The following is a 16,744-nucleotide window of genomic DNA, read 5'->3' on the forward strand; positions in this document are numbered from 1 at the left end:
AAGAAACGCCGTTTTCTTTCGATCCGTGTCCTTAACCTTGATTTGCCAATACGCGTTGTTGGCGTCTAGTTTGGAGAACCACGAACTTCCAGCTAGGGTGTCCAAACAATCCTCAACTAATGGTAGTGGAAAGGTGTCCTTAACAGTGACATCATTGAGCGCCCTGTAATCAATGCACCAACGCATTGAGCCGTCCTTACGTCTGACGAATACAGGTGCTGACGCCCACTCCGACATGGACTCCTGGATGACACCTGCGTCCAGCATTTTCTTAAGGTGAGCCTCCTCCTCCCCGGCAAATGATGCTGGCGTGCGACGCATTCGCAATTTAACAGGCTTGGCGTCGCTGGTGTCCACTGCATGCTCAATTTTGTCAAAAGTCCCGAGATCAAATTCATTCTTAGCGAAAACGTCCGAATAATGACGGAGAAGTTCAACTAAGTCCTTATTCTGAGATTCTGTCAAATATTTACTAGAATCAACAGCTAATTTCTGGAGATGCTCGGGTACCTTCCCAGTATCGGATGAGGTTTTGGTTTTGTCTGACTCGCTAACGTTGCGACATGTTGTCCTCTCATTTGTATGCCTCTGAATAGGTCTGGCGCTTATATCGGAGCGAATAAAATCCGCTGTTTCGGGGTTAAAATAATCCCGAACCTCAAAAGCGTTAGCTAGTAATTCTCCTTTCTTAATGGTCCTAAAATTGTCGCCTAAATTTACCAAACAAACAACGGGCTTAGTATGGGCATTACGAACTATTCGGGGTACTAGAAGATCCAGGTTCCCACTAGGCTCGATGCAATAATCCTCCAAGTCCGCGTTCATTTTACCGGTTACTCTGACGACAGTGTTGGGTGGTACTACAAGTTTCCTTTCAGCTGTAACCCTGGCAATTATTGGTCTGTCATCTCTGAATTTCGTGTTTAAGTACACCCTCTCCTCCCCTATCAGAAGAGTATCTGTTTTCATATCGTGGATGGTGCCCCATTTGTGTAGGAGATCATGTCCTAATAACATTTCATCACTGATGGGGGCCACATACACGCTTTCCTTAAACACGCTGGAACCAATTTTCAGACTAATTGGCGCAATCCAAGTGCCATTCAGAGAAGATTCTGTGTCCGCCAAGTGCATTACAACATCTTTCAACTTCTTAGGTTTTTTCCGAAGTCTGTCAAATACAGATGTGGAGATAATAGTCATCTCTGCTCCGGAATCAATCCTGGCTGTAATGGGTACCTCTCCAACTGTGACCTTAACTAATGAGGAGCTAGCACAAATCCTATTGATATAAACAACCTCAGGTTTAGAGGTGACACAAAATGCATCATCTACTGTACTAAAAGCACCAGTAGCCTCTGAGTTAACAGGTTGTGAAATTGGTAAAGAAGAAGAAATATCTAGCAAAACATTTGCTGGATCGGTTGAAACAACCATGGGAGTAGTAGGCATGGGGTTAAAAACCTCCATAGAGGTAGCACACCACAGTAAGACAGCCTGGCCATGGGCATTTTTTTTGTTAAGCAAATAACTCCTGTATTATGATATGTATAAAAAATGAAAAAATAAATGTACACTATAATTGGTATATCCAGTATGAAGTAGTACATACAGGCTTCACATTTATTAAAACAAAAATCAATAAATTGGTTCCGGATTTTAAATATCCGGATTTTCCGAACGTGTGTTTACACAGGAAATTTAGTTTGGCCTACAGCGCAAAATGGAAGCCCACAGAAAAGGTAAGATAGCGGAAAAACTTAATTTACAACATATGTCCAAACAAGATTAATTCTGTCTTTGGGATAGAGATATTTAATTTTAAATAGGTTTCAGAAAAAAAATTGTGTAGAGAATTGTGCCATTTTGGGTCAAATATCATAATATTTTGCAATTTTTGAGAATTTTTTAAGCTGTTACCATGGTATTCACAGCTCTAAAAATCACAGAAAATATCAGTTTACTTATCCTTCAGAGCTCTATTAAAATTGCAAATGTTGTACAGATTTCAAATATATATACTTTATTAGAGGTTATATGTAAGGTTAACTGGCAATGTTTACATATCTAAAGCATGTGCCATATTTTTCAGAATTTGGCATTTTTACTGTACACTGCTACCTTATAAGGGCTGAAAAATGTTATTTTTTGGAAATTGTCCTTAATTATGCTTGATTAAGCTTCATTTTAGTTCATTATTGCTCAAAAATGCATAAAAACAATTTAAAACTTGTTTATTATCAGGCTTGTCATATTAGAGGAATAAAGGGAGGTAACTCGCATATTTACCCATTTTAAGGGTGGGTTAATTAAGCATAATGTTAATGAGTCAGTGTAAATTGAAAAGATATTCTATGTTTTATAACAAACCCAAAATAACTTATTGGGTATCTAACAAACCATATAGACTGAATTCTGGTTTGTTTTACCTGATTTATTACCCCGTATCCATGGAAACTATTACAGTAAGTGTTATTTTTTGAAATATTTGGTGAAACCATTATTTTCAATTTATTTATACATTGGTAAGCATGTAATTTCAATTGATGGAGTGTACGGTTGATACAATATTGTCAATTATTGTCACTTCCTTCGGTAAAGCAGAAAAAATAGCATTTTCCGCATAAAATGGGATCAGCGGACACCTTCATATGATCATTGGTACATATCTGAATTACCGGGGTGGAAACAGATGACTGTGATGTCATAGGCATGACATTTTGAAATCTTGGATGTCATGTCATGATTTATCAGTTAGAATATTGCATGTGTTGCTAAGCTGAGGTTTGGAAAGGAATTTGGTTATTTATTATGACACATTGAGTATTTATGACGTCATAGATACCATCTGATGACGTCATAGTTACTGATGACGTCATGGTAACTATGACGTCATATTACAAGGCTAAATTTGATAGTTGTATAGTATTTTTTGCTTGATTACATGCACAGAGACTCAAAGTACCACATTCAACTCAAAACACAACTTTATTCAAGAGATATACAGAATTATGGGAGTTTTCATCTTTAAAATTACCTCCCCTTATTACTGGATTGGGAGAAAAAGTTGTCAAAATACACCTCTCAGGGAAATCAGCAATACTCGGTGACTATTAAAGATACACAGTAACCCGATATGTCATTTTGTTCGTCGGAACATATTCTAGACATTCATGGGGTTTTTAGTAAAATTAGAATTAACAAAAGTGATGTATAAGGTAGCACACCACAGTAAGACAGCCTGGCCATGGGCAATTTTTTTGTTAAGCAAATAACTCCTGTATTATGATATGTATAAAAAATGAAAAAATAAATGTACACTATAATTGGTATATCCAGTATGAAGTAGTATATACAGGCTTCACATTTATTAAAACAAAAATCAATAAATTGGTTCCGGATTTTAAATATCCGGATTTTCCGAACGTGTGTTTACACAGGAAATTTAGTTTGGCCTACAGCGCAAAATGGAAGCCCACAGAAAAGGTAAGATAGCGGAAAAACTTAATTTACAACATATGTCCAAACAAGATTAATTCTGTCTTTGGGATAGAGATATTTAATTTTAAATAGGTTTCAGAAAAAAAATTGTGTAGAGAATTGTGCCATTTTGGGTCAAATATCATAATATTTTGCAATTTTTGAGAATTTTTTAAGCTGTTACCATGGTATTCACAGCTCTAAAAATCACAGAAAATATCAGTTTACTTATCCTTCAGAGCTCTATTAAAATTGCAAATGTTGTACAGATTTCAAATATATATACTTTATTAGAGGTTATATGTAAGGTTAACTGGCAATGTTTACATATCTAAAGCATGTGCCATATTTTTCAGAATTTGGCATTTTTACTGTACACTGCTACCAGAATCCATATCTAGGCCTAAATCTACAAGTGGCTCAGGGGCTTGGCCCGTAGTCCTGGGCCCTACTAGTTTAAAGAATCGGTAGAGTTCTTTGCCTTCTTGACCTTGTCTGGGTTCTTCTCACACCACTTTTTGTAGCGGCGGCAGTCTTTTTTCATATGGCCTGCTCCTTTACAAAAGAAGCAGGTTATTTCGTTGGACCCAGACTGTCATTGAGCCTGTAGATTGGACTTCCCCAGTTTAGCTGCAAGTTTGTTGACCTCCTTCTCAATTAGAGCTTTAATCTCATCTTGAGAAGACTTCACTGCATTGACTGAGGTTTCCTCCCTTCCTTTTTTCTTCTTTCCATCCACGGCCTGGCTAACATACTGATATTGTTTCATCAGGTTCAGAGCTCCTTCCATGGACCGTGGTCTGCTGAGAAACACATGTTTCCCTGCGTCTTTGTCAGTGCTCCCTTGGCAAAATCTGGAAATGGCCTCGGAACGGGCATGTTTCTCCGGTAGGTGACGAAATGCGGGTGTGGCGAGGGTCATAACTCTATCGGCCCAGTCATCGAGTGACTCGTCATTCTTCTGAGTGGCCTGTTGGAATTTGACCGTCGACGTCTCGGGTAATTCCTTAGCACCAAAACGTCCCTCCAATTTCTTCATAATTGTACGGAAAGAACATTCCCGTCCCATGCCGACATTCATCGTGAAATAATCCAAGGCCTTACCATCTAATGCCCACGTCAGGTAGTCACGGCATTCTCCCTCTGACCAGTGAAGGACCGTACGGAAACTGTCAAACTTCTGCTTGAATGACAGCCAGTTTGTTGAACCATCATACTTGAGGTTTTTCGGTAGCTTCTGTGGCTTACCCCGTGGTCCCAAGCTATGATAATCATCTCCACTGGACTCGCTACCAGAACTTGAGGTGTCGAAATAAAATCTCGACTTCTCACGACTGGAGCGAGTGTGATGACCGCGACTGCGATGACGCGAAACAGAGCGCTTGTGGCGACGCGAAACAGAGCGATCGCTGTGACCTTTCCTTGAAGGAGACCGAACACTCCGGCTAGTGCTCATACGGTCATGACGACATGGCGAATATCCTCGGTGCCTAGAAGAACTAGGTTGCCTTCTAGACCTGGATGTTGACCTGGAGTCATGACGGCGCCTATGGTGTCCAGACCTACCCTTTGAACTGGCTCTAGTATCTGATGGTGACCTAGTTTTGTGATGATGCATCGGCTTTCCAGGTGACCTCGATGACCTTGATGATCTTGGTTTAAGAGACCTGAAAGACGATGTCCCTTTGCTAGGTGACCTCGAAGACTTACATGACCTTTGAGGTGTCTTGTCCGACCTCGATACTTGGACACTAGCTTTGTCCTCAGTTGGGTAGTAGCTGGGCGCATGACTGGGTGGGGGTTGACTGGATACTTCGGGTCGATTTAACCAGAGTGAACTAAGTCGATGCCTAGTCATCTCATCATATGAAGATGGCGGCTCCAACTTCATAGGTATATGTAACTTGGCTGACTCTGGCTGCTTAGACTTGGGAATGGCCCCCATTTCCTGTTTGGGGTCAAATACCGGGACATCTGGATAGTCCATTGGCATTAAATCCATGCTGTTGACAGGTTTCACCAAAGTATTAACTGGTGACCATTTTTTGTCTGTATCGTCAACACCCGTGTTATATAAAATACGCGTGGGATTCCCTACATTAGGGAACCCAACCATGTTGGCGCGAGACATGGGATCAAATTCCGATATTTCTGAAAATTCCAGAGTCCCATGTCTCTGCATTGACGGCTGCGATGTGGTAATAGGTACCTGGGGTGGGGCGAGAACTGGGGTTAGGAATTCCCCCATGTCCAATAAATCAGCAAACTCCGGTGACTTATGGGACTGCCTGCCTGGCTCTCCAAAATAAATAGAGTCCCATAACTCCTGACTTGGTTTTCTGCCACCAAAAGCCGCTGTAATGTGCTCTGCGGTTAATTTCCCATAATTAAATCTCATATTAATTAGGGTCCTTGCACGTGTCTCCCCTATTCCAGGTAAATACCGGACCATATCTTCAAAAGTTGCCGTGTTTATGTTTCTAGCCGGAAGCGACGCCATTTTAACCGGAACTGACGCCATTTTGATGAAACAGTAGAGGTTGGATATTTTTTATTCAAAAAATAGGCATACAATAAATACAAAATTCCACCGTAAAAAATACTCCGTATCATAAAATAACACAGGAATATGTGGTGTAGAATAATGTTGTGCAATGAAAATGATACAAATTTAATCCTCGTATTATAAAATAACACACAGGAACGGTATCATGAATCTGTAAACCACGTGACTGCTGGCTGAGGAACAATTCGATAAAATCGTAATTGAAACCACAGAAAAATCAGGAAAACTGCGCGAAAATTGATAAATACAGGACTCAATGAATAAACATTAATTTATCAATTACTAGCCAATACTTCTGACACCATTAAAGTAACGTTGCTGTTACACTACAAGCTAAGTTACCTCGCTATAGAGCACGTGGAATGGTTCACTGTGGAAGTCACTGTATATCACCACGGGTCGCTGGACAGGTCAGGATAAGGTGATGATATAGCAGTCGAATACATGTCCAATAGAATATACTGGCTTAGTGTCCTAGCTAAAAGCCCAGAGCACTAAGGAAACTGGCACTACTTACGTAGAGATATACTGGCTCCGTTAAAAACAGAGGACGTCTAACACACGTGTGGTCCCGCGGCCGACCAGGTGTGAAGAGACGCTTACACGGTTCACGGGGTTGATCTTTACCTGACACGGGCCAGTTGACCGTCACGCACTTCCGGCGGCGTAAACAATGTGGTCAACTCGGCCCGAGACACTACAATAGCAATGGGTGATATCTCCATTCTGTCGGCAAACTGCCAGGGTTTAGGCGACCGACTAAAGCGAAAAGACATGTTCTCCTTTTTCCGTGACAAGAAATGTAATATATACTGCATACAGGATACACATTTCGTAGAGGATTATGAAAATATTATTCGGAACGAATGGGGCTATGATTGTTTTTTTAGTTCGTTTAAGTCAAACTCTAGAGGGGTAGCTATCATGTTTAATAACAATTTTGAGTTTAAAGTTAAAAAGGTAAAAAGAGATACAAACGGTAATTTTTTAGCTATTGAAATTGAGACTGAATCAGTAACTTTTACACTAATTTCAATTTATGGACCGAATTCAGACAACCCAGATTTTTTTAATAACCAGTTGAAGGAAACTATTGAATCTTTCGGTAACGAAAAAACGGTAGTATGTGGTGATTTTAACCTAGTTCTAGATCCTGACATTGACTATGATAACACATACAAAAACACTCTAAATCCGCATGCACGAGAAACACTTTTAGAATTAATAGAACATGAAAATCTTATTGATGTATATAGACAGTATTATCCTAATCATAGGAGATACACTTGGAGAAGAAAAAACCCACTGAAACAGTCTAGGCTCGATTTTTTTCTTATTTCAGAGAGTTTGTTACCTAGCATAAAAAGTACTTCAATAGAGCCAGGATATAGATCAGACCACTCCTTTCCTAAAATCTCTCTTAAATTTAATAAGTTTACTAAAGGCAAAGGTTTATGGAAATTCAATAATTCTCTATTACATGATCTAGAATATATAGAATTGGTAAAAGATATCATCTTGGATACAAAAAAACAATATTCTTTGCCTGTTTATGATCATGAACATATTGACCAAATTTCAGATGCGGAATTGCAATTAACCATTACTGACCAACTATTTTTAGAAGTTCTTTTAATGAATATCAGAGGTAAGACTATATCCCACTCCTCTTATAAAAAAAGAGAAAGAAATAGACGAGAATATGAATTAAAAAGTACCATTCAAAATCTTGAAAATAAAGAGAACATAGATATAGTAGAGATAGAAAGTAAGAAAAAGGAATTAGAACAGCTGAGAATCCTGAAATTGAAAGGTAGCTTAGTGAGGTCAAGAGCACAATGGACTGAGGAAGGGGAGAAACCGACAAAATATTTTTTGGGGCTGGAAAATAGAAACTTCACCTCTAAAATAATTCCTAAAATTGAAACAGATGAAGGAACTATCATTACAAAGCAAGAAGAAATTTTAGAAAGAGTTAAGTTATTTTATGAAAATCTCTACAAGGAAAATGGCACTTTATTAGATATTGATATTGAAGAATACCTCAACTTTGTAAACATTCCTAAACTCTCTGCTGAAGAAGCAGAAAAATTAGAAGGTTTAATTTCTCTTGAAGAAGCCGGCAATTTTCTAAAAAATATGAAAAACAATAAGAGTCCTGGGTCTGATGGGTTTACTGTAGAGTTTTTTAAATTTTTCTGGAATAAATTGGGAAATTTTGTTGTAAGATCTTTAAATTATGGTTATGCACATGGAGAATTATCTGTCACACAGAGACAAGCTATAGTCACCTGTCTACCTAAAGGAGATAAACCTAGACACTTTCTAAAAAACTGGCGTCCTATTTCGTTATTGAACATTACTTATAAAATAGCATCCGGGGTTATCTCATGTAGAATCAGAACAGTATTAGACAAACTTATTAGTAGGGACCAAACTGGATTTCTATCGGGGCGTTATATCGGAGAAAACACTAGATTACTCTTTGATTTGATGCAATTTACAGAAGACAATAATATACCAGGCATGATACTAATGATAGATTTCGAAAAAGCTTTTGACTCAGTTTCGTGGAAATTCATTGAAAATGTCTTAAATTATTTTGGTTTTAAAGATAATATAGTTTCTTGGTTTAAAACTCTACATAAGAATGTATCGGCCACCATCAATCAGGGGGGTAATTTATCTACCTTTTTCGATATAAAAAGGGGTTGTAGGCAGGGGGATCCAATAGCACCATATATATTTATCTTATGTGCCGAGGTTCTAGCTATTAAAGTGAGAAATAACAAAAAAATTAATGGTATTAAAGTGGGTGATTTCCCCATACTTCTCTCTCAGTATGCTGACGACACTTTTTTCACACTTGATGGATCACAACAATCATTATCTGAATCTCTGAACGAACTAAATACCTATGCAGATCTCTCAGGGCTTAGAGTAAATATTGATAAGACACAGATCATATGGATAGGGTCAAAAAAATATAGCCAGGACATACTTATGCCTGAACTTAATCTACAGTGGGGACGGGAACGGTTTAGTCTACTTGGGATAGAATTTGATGTGAACCTCCATGCTATGCCAAAGATCAATTATGACAAGAAAATTGTAAAACTTAAAACTCTTGTAAATACTTGGAAAAGAAGAAACCTCACACCGATAGGGAAGATACACATAATTAAATCTCTTTTTATTTCACAATTCATCCACCTTTTTACAGCTCTGCCTAATCCAGATGAAAAAACATTCAGCATTATTAACACTATTCTATTTGAATTCCTATGGAACAGTAAAGTAGACAAAATCAAGAGAGAAACGGTTGTCCAAGATATCATAAATGGCGGTTTAAAAATGGTTAATATCAAGGCTTTCGCGGACTCATTAAAACTAAGTTGGATTAGAAGACTTTATCGTACACCAGGCAAGTGGTCCTTGATATTAAATACTAGTGTAAATACTAATGTTTTGCTAAATATTGGAGGTGAGTATATACAAAAATGCCATAAGAATTGTACTAATAAATATTGGAAGGAGGTTTTTAGAGCATGGTATAAATTACATATTTCCTTAGAAACTACTATTCCTAAGGATAATTCAATTTTACAAGCACCTATTTGGTTTAATAGGAATATTACTATATCAGGTAAACCAGTTTTTTACAATCAGTGGTACAGAAAAGGAGTAATAAATGTAGTGGATATGTTGGAATCTGATAGTATTGAATCTTTTCTAAGTTATAAAGATTTTGTTCAAATATATGATATAACAACTAACTTCCTTCAATACCAAGGACTTGTATCTTCCATTAAAAGATTCATTGCTGATAGGTTACCATTTGAAAATACGGTTGTGCGGCCAATAATACCTTTTTATATTCAGATTATTTTGAGGAACCAGAAAGGTACAAAAGGTTTTTATAAATTGTTAAACATAACTAAAGCAGAACCAACTGGTAAAGCAAAATGGGGGGGACAATTTGAACTAACTCGTAAAGATTGGGAAAATATTTACAAATTACCATTCCAGGTAACAAAAAATACTAAGCTTCAATGGCTGCAATACAGGATTACTCATAACATTTTAACTACCAATTCAAGACTGTTTAAGGCAAGACTAGTTATCAGTCCCTTATGCAACCTATGTAACTATGAAAGAGAATCAGTCAGTCATGTTCTATGGGAATGCCAAGAAGTTCAAAAACTCATACAGACACTAGAATCACTTCTTGATGCATTGTTTATTCCCTTTTCTATCAATAAACAATCCTTTCTGTTTGGAATTACTAGTTACAATAGCCCAAGTGTTCGAGTTGATAATGAAATAATTTTGATAATTAAACACTACATCTACACAACACGATGCCTGCATAGTTCTCTGAATATCAATACTTTAGTAAAAACTATACAAAGTCATTATTCTGTGCAAAAATATATTTCAAATAGCAAAAATAACACTTTAAGATTAAAATTTATGAATGAATGGAGAAAATGGGAAAATCTTATTAAACTTGAAATCTAATCCTGACATTGTGCTGACAATAACACCTGTACACTGTAATTCGGATAAGAAGGAATTCATCATCCCATGACCTCACTCTATCTCTCTCTGCTTTATCCCTTTCCTTTTTTGTTGTCTCCTTTTTTTTTATTTTTTTTTTTTTTTTGCTAAATGATTTATATATAAGTCAAAATATCAAGTAGACTATTAAATGCAATTATGTGTGAATATGCATGAGTATGTGTGTGAGAGTATATGTTAGTGTGTGTGTGTGTGTGTGTGTGTAGGTAAGGTAGTTAGTTAGTGCACATTTAAGTAATTTTGAATGTGTATACATATGATATTGTTTTGAATGTGTATGTGTGTTTTGTGTGTATATGCTAGATTTAAATGGTGCAGTCAGTGTGGAGCCTGGTCAATGGTGCCGATGACTCAGTTGATGTGGCAAGAGTTGATATGACCAACACAGAAGCTGAGCCCTCGACAGGATTGATCAGGCTACCAGGAAACTGAATATGTATGTAGGTGTGGATGGATGTATGTTTATCAGAATATGTATACAGGTATAGGAGTATGTTTGGTTTGTATGTATTTATCCTTGTAGTTAAATTGATGTTGATGATGAGTATGATGATGATGATTATGGTTATATGATGATTAGTATGATGATGAGTAAAATGATGATGATGATGATTATGATGATGACTATATATACATGATATCATGATGAGATTATGATGATGATGCTGATGATTTAAGGTTTATTATTATCATTATGATGATGAAGAAGATAAGAATATGATGATGATGATGATGACTATGATGATGATGATATCAGGATGAGATTGTGATGATGACTAATGATGATGCTGATGATGATGTTATGATGGTAATGATTCTTAGGATGATATGATTGTGAAGATGAGAATATGATATAATGATGCTGATATGATGATGATGATGGTGATGATGATTTTAGGATGGTTATGAGTATGATGATTATGATGATAATGATTTGTAGGATGATTAGTATGATTATGATGATGATGATGAGATTATGATGAAGATGCCTTTGAGGATGATTATGATGATGATGATGGGGATGAGTATGTTGAAGATGACGATTAGTATGATGATGATTAGTATTACGATGATGATTTTAATGTTTAAGTAGGATGATGAGACTATGATGATGAAAAATATAAGTAATGATGACATTGAAGATGATATTAAGAATATATGTGGATAACAAACCAGTCATACTGGAATCGATGTGCGTTTGTGTGTGTGACTTTTATATATTTATGTACTGATAATGTCTTAAAAATAAAACAAATATAAAAAAAATAAATGACGAAAAGACCAAGAACATAGCTGTTGATTGGATGTTAAACAATACTAAATCAAACTATTGTGATTTTGGCTGGTTTCTAGTATACCATTTAACTACCTTTCTAAACAGTATAATACTCATTCAGCTGTACCCCTAACCCTCCCTTGGAAAATCCCTGATGTTTTAGTGTAGGAACAGCAATGATGGCTGAAAGGTTCAATTAACTTTAGTAACTTAAATTGAAAAACAGAACAGGAAAGGAAATAGGTATTTTAAAATAAATCACGTGATCAATGAGGACATCAAATCAATTTTGACTTGTTCAATGTTCTAGTCAACGTTTAGTCGCCGTTTACGGTGACCATGCAGCGTGGCAGCTGCAGGTTTATTCTTAAGATTTATTTTCGCCTTTAGAAGAAATGTATTAGACAATTCAATTCTTTATCATCTTGTTGTGTACTTTTGATCCCACAGTACTGTACAAATGGGAAAAAAGCATGAGCCGTGTGATAGCTGTAAACACAAAGATCTCGTTCTGTTGCTAAATGGCTAATTTCATTTCAATTCAATTGCGTGGAAATGTTTTTAAATGGTTTGAACTATCTGTTGGCTATAAATCGAATTCGTTGTTGTCTTGACTGATACCTGGACTCTAAGCAATGTAATGATGGTGCTCTTTTCCTAAAATCACACCTTCGTATAACAGGGACCAGAACTGAACAGAATTTTATCGCAAGACACTGCCTGTTTATTTTCACATCAGAACGAAGTCGTGGAATGAAGCAATAGATGAGTCAGATTGGATTTTGATAGAGTATTTATCGGTGTTTAATTGATATTAGAGTTCTCCCACAAGCTTTATAGGATGAAATGATCCTGTTGTGGTAAATATCGGGTACAATTACTGTATTCTTAAAAAGTAAATCAACTGAGAACATTTGATCAGGCTAAAGGAATGATGAACTAATGAACGATTGTTGTCGCATCTAAATGTTATGATAGATGGCTCCTGTTTACAATATACGTACATGGACCCTGGTCCATGAAGTAGCTGTGTCTGATTTATATAGTGGTGATATCGGTGTTCATTTCTCAGAGCTAGGACCGGTAAGTAGAAAACCAGGAACTGACAGTATCTCAAAGGGTTCATTTGTATAAAGATTAATATTACAATCTAATGGAAGCTCGCCCGAAAGAAGATTAATCTGACACATTAACGATACGTTGGTCATAGCAATCAAAGTTACTTCCCTTTAAGCAGTTTTGAAATTTTGACCAAAATATAGAATTTTTTTTCGGTCTCTGATACTGGGTACTTCGGTATCTAGTGACCTATCAGAGGAGCGAGTGCAGTGTTTTATATGTTTTGTTTTTATAGCTTGAGCAGCGGACATAGCAGTAAGACCAACAACAATAGTAAAGAGTAGATAGAAAACAGCGATGGATCAATCGGAAATGTTTTTCCCTTTTTGTTACTTAATTTTGGATGTTTTTAAATTCAGAATTAGATATAAATACTATGGTTGTAACAATATCTCTCATTATTCTTATTTGTTTGTTTGCTTTTTAAAAATTTCGACACGGCTAGATATCTAATATTCTGTATCTCATTTATCACACTTGAATTGATCTTGAAGGTCATCATGTCAAGTTAAAATGTCACAGCTATAAACTTTGGGATAATTGTTTTCTGCACAAGGTATTTTATTAAACCCTGATATTATAACCCACCTGGATAGGTTCTGGTGTTCATCGGTCAAGTAAAGATTACATTTGACAACTTCTGAAGGTCATTACGCGTATACATATAATAGTTACATGTATTGCGTCAGCTGTGAAAATAAGCTGTATGACACAGGTATTCCGTCCCAGGTAAATGAAGTTATAAATAAACTGTATGACAGAGGTATTCCGTCCCAGGTAAATGAGGTTATAAATAAGCTGTATGACACAGGTATTCCGTCCCAGGTAAATGAGGTTATAAATAAGCTGTATGACACAGGTATTCCGTCCCAGGTAAATGATGTTGTAAATAAGCTGTATGACACATGTATTCCGTCCCAGGTAAATAAAGTTATAAATAAGCTGTATGACAGAGGTATTCCGTCCCAGGTAAATGAGGTTATAAATAAGCTGTATGACACAGGTATTCCGTCCCAGGTAAATGAGGTTATAAATAAGCTGTATGACACAGGTATTCCATCCCAGATAAATGAGGTTATAAATAAGCTGTATGACACAGGTATTCCGTCCCAGGTAAATGATGTTATAAATAAGCTGTATGACACAGGTATTCCGTCCCAGGTAAATGATGTTGTAAATAAGCTGTATGACACAGGTATTCCGTCCCAGATAAATGAGGTTATAAATAAGCTGTATGACACAGGTATTCCGTCCCAGATAAATGATGTTATAAATAAGCTGTATGACACAGATATTCCGTCCCAGGTAAATGAAGTTATAAATAAACTGTATGACACAGGTATTCCGTCCTAGGTAAATTAAGTTATAAATAAGCTGTATGACACAGGTATTCCGTCCCAGGTAAACGATGTTATAAATAAGCTGTATGACACAGGTATTCCGTCCCAGGTAAATGATGTTGTAAATAAGTTGTATGACACAGGTATTCCGTCCTATGTAAATTAAGTTATAAATAAGCTGTATGACAGAGGTATTCCGTCCCAGATAAATGATGTTATAAATAAGCTGTATGACACAGGTATTCCGTCCCAGGTAAATGAGGTTATAAATAAGCTGTATGTCACAGGTATTCCGTCCCAGGTAAATGAGCTTATAAATAAGCTGTATGTCACAGGTATTCCGTCCCAGATAAATGATGTTATAAATAAGCTGTATGACACAGGTATTCCGTCCCAGGTAAATGAGGTTATAAATAAGCTGTATGACAGAGGTATTCCGTCCCAGGTAAATGATGTTATAAATAAGCTGTATGACAGCGGTATTCCGTCCCAGGTAAATGATGTTATAAATAAGCTGTATGACAGAGGTATTCCGTCCCAGGTAAATGGGGTTATAAATAAGCTGTATGACAGAGGTATTCCGTCCCAGGTAAATGATGTTATAAATAAGCTGTATGACAGAGGTATTCCGTCCCAGGTAAATGAGGTTATAAATAAGCTGTATGACAGAGGTATTCCGTCCCAGGTAAATGATGTTATAAATAAGCTGTATGACAGAGGTATTCCGTCCCAGGTAAATGAGATTATAAATAAGCTGTGTGACACAGGTATTCCGTCCCAGGTAAACGAGGTTATAAATAAGCTGTATGACAGAGGTATTCCGTCCCAGGTAAATGAGGTTATAAATAAGCTGTATGGCACAGGTATTCCGTCCCAGGTAAATGAGATTATAAATAAGCTGTATGACACAGGTATTCTGTCCCAGGTAAATGAGGTTATAAATAAGCTGTATGACACATGTATTCCGTCCCAGGTAAATGAGATTATAAATAAGCTGTATGACACAGGTATTCCGTCCCAGGTAAATGAGGTTATAAATAAGCTGTATGACACATGTATTCCGTCCCAGGTAAATGAGATTATAAATAAGCTGTATGACAGAGGTATTCCGTCCCAGGTAAATGATGTTATAAATAAGCTGTATGACACATGTATTCCGTCCCAGGTAAATGAGATTATAAATAAGCTGTATGTCACAGGTATTCTGTCCCAGGTAAATGAGGTTATAAATAAGCTGTATGACACATGTATTCCGTCCCAGGTAAATGAGGTTATAAATAAGCTGTATGACACAGGTATTCCGTCCTATGTAAATTAAGTTATAAATAAGCTGTATGACAGAGGTATTCCGTCCCAGGTAAATGATGTTGTAAATAAGCTGTATGACCCAGGTATTCCGTCCCAGGTAAATGAGGTTATAAATAAGCTGTATGACACAGGTATTCCGTCCTAGGTAAATGAGGTTATAAATAAGCTGTATGACACAGGTATTCCGTCCAATGACTCAAGGTCTCAAGGAGAATCCGAATGTGACGTTTGTGAAATATCCCTCCAGTAATTTTCCAGAAATAGCGATAACAAGTTCTACTGTCAAAATCCAAGATGGCCTTTAGTACTTCTCAAGAAATAATGGACCACGGACGGACCACGGACAACGGACCACGGACAACGGACCACGAATATTCGTGACAATGGACCACGGACAACGGACGGACCACGGACGGACCACGGATGGACCACGGACCATGGACGGACCACAGATCACGGAGATGGAAGAACCAAGGACCACGGACCATGGACCACGGACGGACCACAGACCACGGACCACAGACCACGGACCACGGACGATGGACGGACCACGGACCACGTACCACGGACAACTGACCACGGGTCGCGGACAACGGACCACGGACCACGGACGGACCACGGACGATGAACGGACCACGGATCGAACATTGACGGACCATCGGCGGATCATGGACGGACCACGGACGTGAAATACGTGTGTATTGTCTACTATTTTTCATTATTCGTGAAATTTTAAGCGTAGCATGGATCGTAATTAATCAGATAAGCGACGAAAGGACACAAGAGTTATATAAAACATTCAAAATACTGTCAACATCAGATATCGAGATAGATCGAGTAGAATCAGAAATACATAGTGATTTTACCCTTATATGATTATTCAGTGATGTTAAAGGCCTATATTGTTGATATATTACGAAAACTTACAAAACATGGTAACAACGTAAGACATATTCACCTATATCCAGTAACAATGTACGCTGTCGGATGAAATTATATTTGCATCGTTTGCTGTTTTCTATTGTCTTAGAAATTAATGTTTAATTGGCGAGTAAATGTTTTGTGACGCCATTT

Source organism: Pecten maximus, chromosome 16 (genome assembly GCF_902652985.1).
Source record: "Pecten maximus chromosome 16, xPecMax1.1, whole genome shotgun sequence".
NCBI lineage: Eukaryota > Metazoa > Mollusca > Bivalvia > Pectinida > Pectinidae > Pecten > Pecten maximus.